This window comes from Schistocerca piceifrons, chromosome 3 (assembly GCF_021461385.2).
Source record: "Schistocerca piceifrons isolate TAMUIC-IGC-003096 chromosome 3, iqSchPice1.1, whole genome shotgun sequence".
Lineage (NCBI taxonomy): Eukaryota > Metazoa > Arthropoda > Insecta > Orthoptera > Acrididae > Schistocerca > Schistocerca piceifrons.
The window spans coordinates 543,735,359-543,749,380 of record NC_060140.1 but is presented as its reverse complement, the minus strand read 5'-3'; positions in this window follow the sequence as shown (position 1 = coordinate 543,749,380).

Sequence of the window (14,022 nt, the reverse complement as noted above, 5' to 3'; positions counted from 1 at the left end):
TGTTAATTTTGGACCTAAAATCTTTCTCATAATTTTGCGTTCTTCTTTTAGTATTTTTTCTAAATCACATTTTGTGTGGAGTGTGAGCGTTTCACTAGCATATAGTGCTGCTGGCTTAATTACTGCGCAGTAGTGTCTGATTTTTGTGTTCGAGGAGATGCATTTTTTATTGTATATTTCATGTGTCATACCATATGCTCTCTTCATTTTCTGTTGTCTGATCTTCTGTGCAACTTTCTCTCCTCCGGTTGGCTCCAAAATTTCACCTAGGTATTTAAAATGTTTTACTCTATTTATTTTTCCATATTTTGTGTTCAAACTGTGTATATGGAATTTCGTACAGAAAAATTCTGTCTTTTGAAACGAAATTTGTAAACCTACTTTATCCGCGCATTCCTTAAGGATCTCTATTTGTTTGGTGGCGATTTCTTCATCATCTGCAAGTATGGCCAAGTCGTCCGCAAATGCTAAAGAAGATATCTCCACGTTGTCTTTGGTTCTACCAAGATGGATTGGTTTCCAGTAGGATTGATTTTTTAATTCTTTTTCCCATTCCTTAATGACTTTATCCAGGACTATATTAAACAGAAGTGGAGATAGCCCGTCACCTTGACGTACTCCAGTTTTTATGAGAAAAGGTTCAGAGATTTCTCCCCTGAATTTAACTTTACATACAGTGTCTGTCAGTGATTCTTTGATAAGCCTTAGTGTTTTGGAGTCAAGTCCAAGTTCCTCTAAAATGTTAAACAAAGATTGCCGGTCAATTGAGTCATAGGCTTTCTTAAAATCTACAAATGTACAAATTATGGGGGCATTTCTAATTGCTTTGTGTTTTAATATTGTCTTTAAATTAAATATTTGTTCTATGCATGAGCGACCGGGGCGAAAGCCTGCTTGATAATCACCAATTTGGCGTTCCAGCTGCTCTTGTGTTCTTTTCAGCAGGCATGTTGAGAGAATTTTGTAGGTGACTTGTAAAAGTGAGATTCCCCTGTAGTTATTGACATTTGTTCTGTCTCCTTTTTATGTAACGGGTGAATAAGGGCACATTTCCAATCCTCTGGTAATTTTTCTGTTTCCCATATTTTTGTTATTATTTTTGTGAGCTCTTGCAACGTCTTTGGTCCTAGGTTTTTTAATAGCTCTGCAACAATGCCATCTTCGCCAGATGTTCTATTATTTTTTAAGTTTTTAATGTGACATTTGATTTCTTCCTGTGTTGGTGGTAATGAATCCGGTTGAGCGTTGGCACTGATTTCTTTGGGAAACCTTAAACTAGGTTCTGGGCAATTTAGTAGGTTAGAAAAATATTGAGCCAATACTTGACAGTTTTCCTGGTTTGTTAGGGCTAATTTACCATCAGGTTTTCTGAAACATAAATTTTGAGGGATATATCCTCGTATTTTATCTGCGAAAGTTCTGTAGAAGTCTCTTGTATTATAGTTTTGGAAATATTCTTGTATGGCATCCAGTTGTGCCTTTGTGTACTTCCTTTTTGCTTGCCTAATGGATTTTGAAACCTGTTTTCTAACCTCGTTAAATAAATGTAGACTTTCTTGTGATTTTTTACTGTTATATTCTAGAAATGCCTTTTTTCTCCTTTCCAATGCATTTTCACAGTCTGAATCCCACCAAGGGTGTTTGAATATCTTTTTCAAGGGAATAGTTTCCTTAGCTATTCGCGTGATTTTAGAATGAAATTCTTCCCATGTGTTTGCCTTTTCCTTCTCCCATTCTTCTTTTACTTTAGATTCTTTAATCTTCTTGGTGTCATATTTCTGTTTTCTTCTGATGACTTCTTCGTGCTGTAAACTTGATTTTAATTCTAGTTAGGTAATGGTCTGAATCAATGTTTGCTCCTCTGCGTACTTGGACGTCGTAAATTTCTTTTTGTACTGGGTATGAAATCGCCACATGATCTATTTGAAACTCGCCAATTTGTTGTATAGGAGATCTCCATGTCTTTTGTTTTCTTGGACATTTTCTTAGAGATGTTGACATTATCTTCAGGTTATTCTGCTTACATAGTTCGACGAGCCTTGTACCATTTTTATTGGTAAATTTATGTGCAGGATATTTGCCTACGGTTTTTTGGTGGATTTTCTCTGTACCAATTTGGGCATTAAAATCGCCGAGTAGAACTTTTGTATCATCTTTTGGAATCTTGGCCATTATATTCTCCAAATTTTCCCAGAACTTTTCTGTTTCTATGGGGTTTTTCTTGTTGTCTCCGTTTGTGGGAGCATGAACATTAACCATTGTGTATGTTTTGTTGGCACATTGTAAGCGCATCGTCATTATCCTATTATTTACGGGAGTAACTTCCTTGATGGAGCTGAGCACGCTCTTGTGTATGATAAACGCCATCCCGAGATGGGGGGCTCCTCTTCCGATTCGTTTATCCGTCTTGCTCTTAAAGATGCGATAGTTGCCATAATCTGATGTTTCTTCATCTGTAAAACGTGTCTCCTGTAAAGCTAGTATTACTATCTTTTGCTTTTCAAGTTCTGTTGTAAGGTTTAGAAGTTTTCCTGGTTGAATTAATGTATTTATGTTAAAGGTTCCCATGTATGTAGGTGTTTTAAGTGGAAGTTTGCCAGAGAGCTCCGACTTTCTCTGGTGTAATCGTGTAAGTCCAGGTTCCCCAGAATCCGAATTCCTGGTTGCCATCTGTTGATGGGTGGATTGGTTACCACCTGGGGTAATGTTGCATATACAATAACCATATACGTTGCAATCTGGTCGTGCGTGTAGAACGTGAGAACAGCACGAAACTGGAAGAGGAGTCAAATCAAAGAGACCTCTGCATGAATAACTATAAAAAGTTACTGTTGTATACTGAATTGAGACTCGAACATAGATTATATTTATTATCTTGCACTGCTTACCCAAACAAGGGCACGTAGCCAACGAACCCAGAGTTTCGACTCATCATTGCCTCTCAGATCCTTCCATAATTTACGTAATGTATATTCCTCAAGGGAAAAGTATTTTATAGTTATTGGCTCTTGCTTTCTCACAGTAGTATTTATCTGAATTATGATTGTTGAGCAGTAGTAATAAAAACACAGTTTGTTAAGTTCGTGGTTTGTGTTTCAGTTACAATAACTTCTTCTGTTCAAATTCATAAATTATCACCTTACCGCATACATTAAACTTAAGACAAAGTGATTCATGATGATCTTACAAAAATGCTATTTAACGTCTTCTCAAAACCGCCAGCGTTCTTACAACATGAAAATCGTAACTTTTTCCCTGTTTCCCTTCATTGTTTCCGTTACTGTTATTTCAGTTTACCAGGAAGGGGACGGTATGGTAGCGCCAGGCTAAAAGTCGATATTCAGCCTAATCGTACACTTAAATAAAAAATGGTTAAAATATCTAAGAAAGATGACAACAGCATATAGGTGGAAAACATTAATGATCTTTAAAATATGTTTTACGATTTCATGTTACATGCATACTACATATTATATATAGCCTCTGATGAATGTCAACGACGCCATGTCGTAAAAATGATGCTGATGTCACCTCTGAAAGTGGTAACGGTTTTGATGGACGCGGAATGGTGAGTGTGGGTATGGATCCCTGCAGAACCGCAGCTAACAACTGAAAGTCACCAAATTGAGAGAGATGGAAGCAATAGTGGAGTATGGTGTGAGGTGGAGCTTTGTGGTTAGGGTTGGAAAGAGGAGTGTATCTCGGGATGGATTTCGTTATTTGGGAGTGCGAGTTGGTTAAAATTTTGGCGAAAACGGAAGGATAAGGCATGAATGTGCATGGAATTCGGAATATGGATGCATTGGCGCGGTAGGGCACGTGGGTTCGTGGTTACTGACGGGAAATTTGGCACCAGGACTGGGTTTTGCGATTAATGTATCGAGTCGGAAGGTGCTCTAAGAGAAGAAGAAGGTTTAGGAAGTGGATCAGTTGGTACAGGGTACGTGTTGGATAGGGTAGGTATATGCAGAAGGCTAGGCGTAGTGCATGTATTTGCAGGATTTCAAGGATCTTGTAGCCTTGAGGGTAAGCGGAGACCTGGGCAACGTTGGGATAGGTGAGGAGAGAGAGAATGAGGGACTTGTAGGTAAGGGTAGTGGTAGACACTGTTAAAGCCTGTTAATAGGTTGGTTTCAGATTCTTATGTTGGATGGTAAGGAGAATGGCATTCCAGATTAGTTTTCCGTCGACGTTCAGTCCTAAATACGTCACTGCGTCAGTCAGAGAGATGGGCTGGTAGTAGATGGAGAGAGCCAATTCCAGATGACAGACACGACGAGTGATCGACAGAAGATTGGTTTGGCTTTTTGTTGAATATCTTGAAGTTCACACGTACCACACTACTCGACGAGGAGTTCAATTGGCATTCGAGACCGGAAGTTGAAGTGTGTGGTGAGAGACTAAGTAGGAGGTGTCGTCAGCATGTTGCAGGAGGAAGGGGAGGCGAGGGGGTGGCAGTTGGCGAAAGCTTGCTGTGCACAGACTGTGTGGGATGGGTGAAAGAAGAGAACCTTGAGGATCATCTGCAGGGGGTGAAATATATCAGATTAGGTGTAGGACGGCTCTGAGGCTACCTTAGGTTAGTAGCCTAAAGCACAGTCTGGAGTGTCGTATGTGGGCGAACGCTTTTGAATATGAATGGAGATAAAAACGGCGGGCTTCCGTTTATTTTATTGTTGGGTGATTAGGTGCTTAAGGTAATGACGTTCGTCGCCAGTGGAATAGTTAGGACAAAGTTCCAATTCATGTTGATTGTTGTTTCTTTGGGTAAGAATGCTTTCAAAGATTTTGCTTAATAGTGATATGAGGTGGTACGTTGATAGTATCAGATTTGTAGGAGGGGCTTATGAGGTTTCAGCTGAGAACCCATATGAGGATAGTACGCCGATTGGATCAGATCTTTAAGGGAGGTTTATGAGGTTTCAGGAAGATGAGCACTTTGGACGTTTTCAACTTCAGTGGGTAATAACCAGTGAGTAGGATGGTATTTTAAAGTATCGCAATGGTTTCGCGATAGGCTCTTGGTTATTACTTGAAGTGACGATAGGTAATTGTATCGTGACCAGGTGCAGCGTCTCGCTTTTTAGAGGGTGTCTGTGTAACGCCTTCAGCTGTCATTGGGGTTTTAAGTTCTGTTTATGGATTGCTATGTAAGAAGTATAGGGCGAGGATGGGACAGTTGTGTTGTTAGGTTGATACACGTACTGATACTCTGGGTACTCAAATTTACAATACATTGGGGGTGGTGAAAGTGTCCTCCAGGTAGGATTTGAAGTAGTTGGCTTTGCTGAGGTTCTCAGGAAGTGGTCTGTTTTTATGTTGAACTTGATAGATGGGAGTTGGATTGTTTACAGGGACACTATTGAATGTTTACCAATACTTTATAGATTTTGTAGGTATTTCGTTTAGTTTAGTCCATGTCATGTGCCAGTCCCAACGTCGTTTGACTTGTAAGTAACTGTGAAAATATCGACGCAGCTGTAGGTGGCGTTTGAGCGAGGTCGGGTTAGAAGTATAATGAATTTCTCTGTAGACAAGATAGGCTTCCTGGAGTAGGGCAAGAGAACATGGAAAGAGGGCAGGACATCTACAGTAGAGCGGTTAGTGTGTGATATGATGCAGATGAGACGATGTGCTTTGAGAAGCCAGCCTCAGTTAGGATATCGTCAGTGTTTTGGTTTGGGCATGATATGCGTTCCAGTGTGCAAGGGACTAATCTTGGATTTGTGTAGGTAGATGGTTAGGAGTGGGGCAGGCTGGGTTTGGTACACAGTATGAGATCTGGAGAAGGAGAGGTAGATGATGCGAGCTGGACCTAAGACTTCTACTATGGTGTGTGTCATGAGGTTAGAGGAGGCAGCGGTGACAATGGAAGTAGTATCCGTGTTAGGACGCAAGTGCACGGGGATGTGGACTTGGGTGCCAACTGAGGATGTTGACAAACTAATGCCACCACCGTTCTCCGGCAGGTGTGTATGGTCAATGTTGGCAGTGATATTGTAACCGGTAAAGATTCGATTTACATGGGTTACGAGTGCTAAGATTGAATGGTTATGGAGGATGAAGATTGCAGCAAGGTTAACGCGAGTTTTGGGTGAATAATGGTACTGACGAAATGCTCGGCTGAAACATATAGATGTAGTTGGAGAGTGGAAGGGATATTTCAGAGGTGCGCTAAGGCTACTCCACCAGGGGCAGTGGGAGCGGAATGATCAGTGTACTTGTTACTCGAAAGGAGGCTTGCACATGGAATGATGCTGTTGGAGAAAAGATTCATGGTGAGGGAGAGTATGGAAAAGAATATGGTTCTTGGAGCAGAGGGAATGGATATTATGGTATAGAATGTTGTATGTCTGCCGCGCCACTGTTAGCAAAAGAAGGAGGTACTTAAGTGGTAGGTTTTGATACAAATAAATTGGGCTTGATATTGGGAGTATGTGGTGTATGTATTAAGATGGAAGATGATGTGGATAGCATGAGTTATTTACTGTAAGATGTGTGTACTTTCAACTGGATGGATGTTTCCCAAAATTAACATTGTGAAACAGATTACATTTTCAACCCTGGGTGGCCGACAGCACCTTTGTTGGTGCTGGAGTGTAGGGCGTGGTTAGTGCGGTCGTTCGACAGGTGTACGCTGCCCACGTTGTTGTTTAGGCAGTGTCATGTAGAAGACGGCGGGTGTTCTTGTTGTAGTAGTGGTAGCGGTCGACGTCCTCATTCTGATTCCTTGGCCGTTGTACAGCGGTCCATTGACGAAAGTAGCATTTGTCCGCAGCAGGAAACGCTGACAACAGCTGGCGACGAATGTAATGGCAGCGATGGTAAGCCCATGCGACAAAAGAGCGATTTCAGCTGTCAGAGTTCCAGTCTACAATAACTGAGAGCTTAGAGACTCCAGCCCTTGGTGAGTGTCTGTCATAAATGAGGATGATGTTTTATGCCAAGCCAAAAGAACCTCACTGGCAGGTAGATGTGACAAATTAATTATATACACCCAACGGCGACTCACAGCAATTCACACATACATGCTTGAAGCACACATCATAAGGTTAAAGCCAGATACGGCTGAACGCCAGGAATTTTAAAGACAGACACGATTGAGCGCAAGATATATCTCACAGAAGAAAGGGGCGTGTGACCCGTCCTAGACTGGGCGTAGTGGAGGCCACGCGATAGTCCCACAGTTTCGCCAACAGATGGCGGCAGGTTTCAGTCACTCACTGCAGGAGACGCCAGGGTTGTCTCTGTGCTTGGCCGACACAGTAATAAGAGAAATTAAATACCGCTGGAGTGCAGCAGGTCTAATACAAGATCTGTTAAAATGTGCGCTGTGCCGTTGGAGAAAAGTGTGAAAGAGCTGATCGCCATGACAGGGAAAAACATGCGACCATACCTACTAATCAAACTATAATTCTGTAAAATTGGATCCGAGGCAGTTACATAGCAGTTATAGAACCATCAATTAAAACCAGAAAAATGAAGCGAATGGATGGGTAAAAGTACGCTCTCAATCGTACCGGTAGTATCTGCTTTACTATCGAAGTTTTTGACAAGTAAAATTATAGTTAAGAACTCTTTTTCTCTCAGCGCCTTTGGCGATTTCCATAAACTATGTGTCAAAGACAGAGCTCTAGGAGCTCTATCAGAACACCTCGAGCTACAAAAACGTCAGTTTGTCACAAAATAAACTGAGTAACTAGCGGCAACAAAGCAAATTAGACTAAGGTATTTATCCACAAACATATCTATTTCAAAGTGGTTGCACATTTAAAACAGCATAGCATCATAAAGTAACTTTTAAACTGACAAATCATTAATTATTGGGAAAATTAATAAACTGTGTTGAAAACTGACAACAGTGACAGAAATCGGAATTTATTTTTAATCTAATATGGTGTGTTACACATTCGTTCAGTGTACGTCAGATAGATGTTTAAATGTACAAAAAGAAATGTATGAGAGTTTTAGCAACAGCAATGGCAGATCTTAAATACGCAGCGGCCATTTTGGTGGGGATCAATGATCTTCAAGAGATAGCAGAGAGCAAACCTACTGATGAGCGACGTGCGAGTCACGAGAGTGAAGTAGTGACATTCTCCCAGGTACGAACTCCGGGGCGCTTAACATTTGGGCGTATCGGAATCGAAAATTCGAATAATTTCACGCGAGTTATCTGCTGAGGAAATGCCAAAATTTCGGCGAGTTAGCGAGTGTTGTGACTTAGAATAACTTTCGTTGAACACGGCGGCACTCAGAAAAATTTCACACTAACTTGTACAATTTCCGTGAGCTATGTACTTACTGTAATTAATACTTTATGGACAGAAGTGGACTATGAACAATTTTTAATAGTTTACAGGAACCACTACCTGACTGAGCAAATGTGCTGCTGTGGCCTATTATTTTAACAAGCTTCAGTTCTCTAGCCGGCCGGCGTGGCCGAGTGGTTCTAGGCACTTCAGTCTGGAACCGCGCGACCGCTGGGTTCGCAGGTTCGAATCCTGCCTTGGGCATGGATGTGTGTGACGTCCTTAGGTTGGTTAGGTTTAAGTAGTTCTAAGTCCTAGGGGACTGATTACCTCAGATGTTAAGTCCCTTAGTGCTCAGAGCCATTTTTATTTTTTTTTTTCAGTTCTCTCGGTGCATCGATACAACCAAAAACGAATCAGTGATGCTTGTAGATTTTAAATCGAAAACTTAATCAGTTGCGAAAACTATTTTATCACAACACAGTAAATCCTGTCTGCACATCATTAAATTATTGTAGGATACTGTGAATATTTACCGGAGTATATCGACACAAGCTTTTGTTGTGCCCTAGACGGTAAACATAGTCAAATAATCCAAAAATAACTATGCGCTTAGAATAGCAGGAACAGTTGAACCATTATTTATTTTATCATTACAATTTATTCTTTTACAAGACAAGCATGTACATACACACCCACACACACACACACACACACACACACACACACACATAAATTTAAATATGGTTTGGTACGACACTCTCGCTGAAACAAATTAGGAATACTTTTAATATTCAGTCTTCAAGTAAGTTATTCAGAAGATTTGCATTAGGTATGAGAGAAGTCGTGAAATGGAATTCCGTTTCAAAATATTATCAATTAGTTCCTCTGCCATATCAAAGAAAGGTACGAAATCCCTCACCAGCTCCCACTGCTCACATGAATGAAAAATTAATCAATACAATTCAAAAAATGTATCTACATATGTCTCACATAACCATCTAAACTACTGGACTGATTCCAACCCAACATAGTACAAATATCATTTATTGTCTGGAAAGTATCGCTGTGGGGTAGGAACTATCTACCTAAGTAATGGTTGAGGATGGGTGTGGAGTGGAAGTGTAAATAACGACTCACAAATACCAAGATTTTATTCGTCCACTATTTAAGATGACAGCACTTACTAACTAGCGACATATCTTAGGGATAATTTCAAACCTTAACGAAACACTTTCTCAACGCCCACAGAATGATGAGAGGGAAATATTTATTGCTGAGTACATTTTAATTTACTACGTTCAAGTTTATTACTTCTTTACTACTAAATGTATTCGCAAAGCATTTTGCAGACATTAGTCACATACACAGTGGAATATACCAGCAAAATTATATGATTGTCCGACGAAAGATTCAAGAACATGACGCGATAAACACTGAGATGCGAGGAAATCTTCCACATCACGCACAACATTCAAATTTATTACATCTTTACCCCTGAATGGATCAACTAAAAATATACGCTGATGAGCCAAGAAATTATGACCACCAGCTTAATAGGTTGTTTTTCCGTCTTTGGAATGAAATACGTGACGTGAGGATCTAGGATTCGATAGTCTGTTAGTAACTTCGTATGGAGGCATGTGGCGTTACACGTCTACGCACAGGTCATGCAATTCGCGAAAACATCGGGCCGCCGATTTGCGTCCCAGACGGTTTCCACAGGATTTACTTCAGGCGAATTTGGTCGCCGAGACATCAACGTGAGTTCACTATAATGCTTCTCAAACAACTGTAGCACAATTGTACTGCTGAAAGATGACATCACCGACGGGAAAGACATCAAGCAAGAAGGGAGGCAGGTGATCGCAGCCGTCAGCGTGTCTTCGATTACTACCACAAGTCTCATGCAAGCGCAGGAGAATGTCTCCCACAGCTTAATACTTTTCACACCAGCCTGTGTCCGTGGTGCGCTGCAGGTTTCGAGCCGCCGTTCACTTCAATGACGGCGTTTGTGAAGGTGGCCACCGACCTAGTCCAGTAAAAGTGTGATTTAGCCGAAGAGCCGACACGTTGCCACGATCGACGGTCGAATCCCGATGGTCCTGTACCCACTGCAGTCGTAACTGACAATGTCGTTGGTTCAACACGAGAACACGTAGGGGCGGTCTGCTGCGGAGCTCTATATTCAACGATGTACGATGAACAATATGCTCCGAAACACTTATGAATGCACCAGCACATTGTGCTCTTTCAGCACAGATGCCAGAGATCACCAACTATTCTACTTTACAGAGCAAACAAGATTCCGAAACCGACGTTCAGTGAAGTCTTGGACGTCCTACCGTTTAGTGGTGGTTTCACTGTACTTCTACCTCCTTCCGTAGTTGTTCACGGCCGTACCACGTGAATATTCGACCAGATTCGCCGTTCCCGAGATACTCGTTCACAGGGTCTGCGTAATAATAATAATATGCTCTTTGTCATAGTCGCTTGTCTCAATGGGTTTCCCCATTTACAGCCCATATTTTCGCTACGCTGATCCCCCGACCTTGTCTACTCCGCTTGCCTACTTTTGTCACCACTTCACGTGCCCGCAACGCAACCAGGCAGCAGGCGACATCGCGGCGGGCAGTGGTCGTAATCTTTTAGGTGATCAGTGCATCATCGTACGACATACAAATCAGTAGAGTTACAAAACATACTGAGACGCCTGAAAATTGACGCATCATGCAAGACGTTTTATATATTTTTCTATTAGTAACACATTTTGCAAATAGTATCCCCATATGCCGCTAAATGCAGGCACAATCATGCATCATTGTGTGATACTTAGTTCATGAGAAATGTGTTAGTTAATTACGGTTTTACTAATAACTCTATTAGTAACGAATTTTGCGGGCAGTATCACCACATTCCACTGGATGCACGTAGAAACATACACTAATGGCCATTAAAATTGCTACACCACGAAGATGACGTGCTACAGACGCGAAATTTAACCGACAGGAAGAACATGCTGTGATATGCAAATGATTAGCTTTTCAGAGCATTCGCACAAGGTTGGCGCCGGTGGCGACACCTACAACGTCCTGACATGAGAAAAGTCTCCAACCGATTTCTCATACACAAACAGCAGTTGACCGGCGTTGCCTGGTAAAACGTTGTTGTGATGCCTCGTGTAAGGAGGAGAAATGCGTACTATCACGTTTCCGACTATGATAAAGGTCGGACAGTAGCCTATCGCTATTGCAGTTTATCGTATCGCGACATTGCTGCTCGCGTTGGTCGAAATCCAATGACTATTAGCAGAATATAAAAATTGGTGGGTTCAGGAGGGTAATACGGAACACCGTGCTGGATCCCAGCGCCCTCGTATCACTAGCAATCGAGATGACAGGCATCTTATCCGCACGGCTGTAACGGATCGTGCAGCCACGTCTCGATCGCTGAGTCAACAGATGGGGACGTTTGCAAGACAACAACCATCTGCACCAACAGTACGACGAGGTTTGCAGCAGCATGGACTATTTGCTCGGAGAACGTGGCAGTGGTTACCCTTGACGCTGCATCACAGACAGGAGCGCCTACGATGGTGTACTCAACGACGAACCCGGGTGCACGATTGGCAAAAGGTCATTTTTTGGATTGCATCCAGGTTCTGTTTACAGCATCATGATGGTCGCATCCGTGTTTGGCAACATCGCGGTGAACGCACGTTGGAAGCGTGCGTCCGTCATCGCCATACTGGCGTATTACCCGGCGTGGTGGTATGGGGTGCCATTGCTTACACGTCGCGGTCTCCTTTTGTTCCCATTGATGGCAGTTTCAACAATGGACGTTACATTTTAGACGTGTTGTGACCCGTGGCTCTACCCTTCATTCGATCCCTGTGAAACCCTATATTTCAGCAGGATAATGCACGACCTCATGTTGCAGGTCCTGAACGGGCCTTTCGGGATACAGAAATGGTTCCTGCATGGGAAGCTGTACATGTGCACGCCATCCAAGCTCTGTTTGACTCAATGCCCAGTCGTATCAAGGCCTTTATTACGGCTAGAGGTGGCTGTTCTGGGTACTGATTTCTCAGGATCTATGCACCCAAATTGCGTGAAAATGTAATCACATGTCAGTTCTAGTATAATATATTTGTGCAATGAAAACCCGTTTATTATCTGCATTTCTTCTTGGTGTAGCACGTTTAATGGCCAGTAGTGTATATCAATGTGCAGCACCAATGTCAGGGGATATGATGTTATAAATACTGAGATACGTGAATAGTTATTGCACAGTGCACGGCATTTTGATTGATGATTTATTTACTGCTACCTCTATTAACAGCACATTTTGCATACAGTATCCACTTATAGCACTGGGTCTATCAGCAAAATTACATTATTCTGCCACACGTAAATTCAGATTACTGAAGTAACAGACCCTGAGATGCTTGCTCCTTGACGAAATTCGCTGTAGTAACACTGAAATAGGCGTGCAAATGCGCTTGAAATAGTTTAAACACAAGTAAAATACGTCCGATATGTGCGCACGCGGACAAAGCCATGGATAAAGCTGCTCCTAAGCTCTGGGAATGATTTGATGGAAATTTGGGACACATATTAGTTACTGTCTGAAGAGAAGTATTGTGGTGTTAAGAACTATAACCTGCTATTTGGGCGGGGATGGTAACGTGGAGAGCGAATGAGGAAGGAAGAGGATTCAAATTATATGCGGAAGAAATAGAGGGGAGGGGAAATTCACAGAGAAAGAAAAGAGATGGACAGAAACAGGACAAGGAAGAGATGAACAGACAGGAAATGGACAGAGATAGATAGTTCAAATGGCTCTGATCATTATGGGACTTAGAACTGAGGTTATCAGTCCCCTAGAACTTTCAACTATTAATCCTATCTAACCTAAGGACATCACACACATCCATGCCCGAGGCAGGATACGAACCTGCGACCGTAGCGGTCGCGCGGTTCCAGAGCACCTACAAACGCTCGGCCACAACAGCAAGCCGACAGAGACAGAGGAAAGAAGGATATGGACAAAGAAAGAGAAGGGGAGATGGAGAAGCAACAAAAGGGAGAGGAGGAGATAGACAGAGAAAGAAAAGAGGAGAAGGACCGAAAGAGGTGGAGGAGGAGATGGACAAAGAGTAGGAGCTGGAAGAAGTAGACATAAGGGGTAGAGAGGATAGACAGAGAGGTCAGAACGAGGAGATCGACAGAGAAAGGGGGCTAGAGATGGACTAGTAGAAGACCAGAATAAATACTTACTCAGGCGACGCTACGTAGTCAGCTAATGATTTATAAAAGACAGAAAGAATGCATTTCTCTTGTTATCAATGATACTATCTCAACACATTTCGTCAACTGATGCAGAGGTTCTCTTTGCAGGTGTGGAAGGTCTACAGAAGCTCTATGTTGTTAACAAATTGTTGTGTGGCCTTTCTACGCATAAACCATCTTAAGTCATTGGGCACCAGTCTCCCACTTTGGAATACTTGAGTATACTACACATTTCTCAGAAGGGGGAAAACCTGATTTTGCTCGAGGAGTAAGAAATTGTTCAGCACATGTATGTTGGTCATGATAACTTGGAGAATAATTTACTGAACTATCCACTGACCAGCAAATATCACGTCTATTACGACTCAACGTTACCGGTTTTTAAGACTGTTGGTGTAAAATGTTGGTATAATGATACGTATTGTTCTGCTTAATCCGGCCTCACACAACAGGATTATTTTTAATATTGCCCTTTTGTT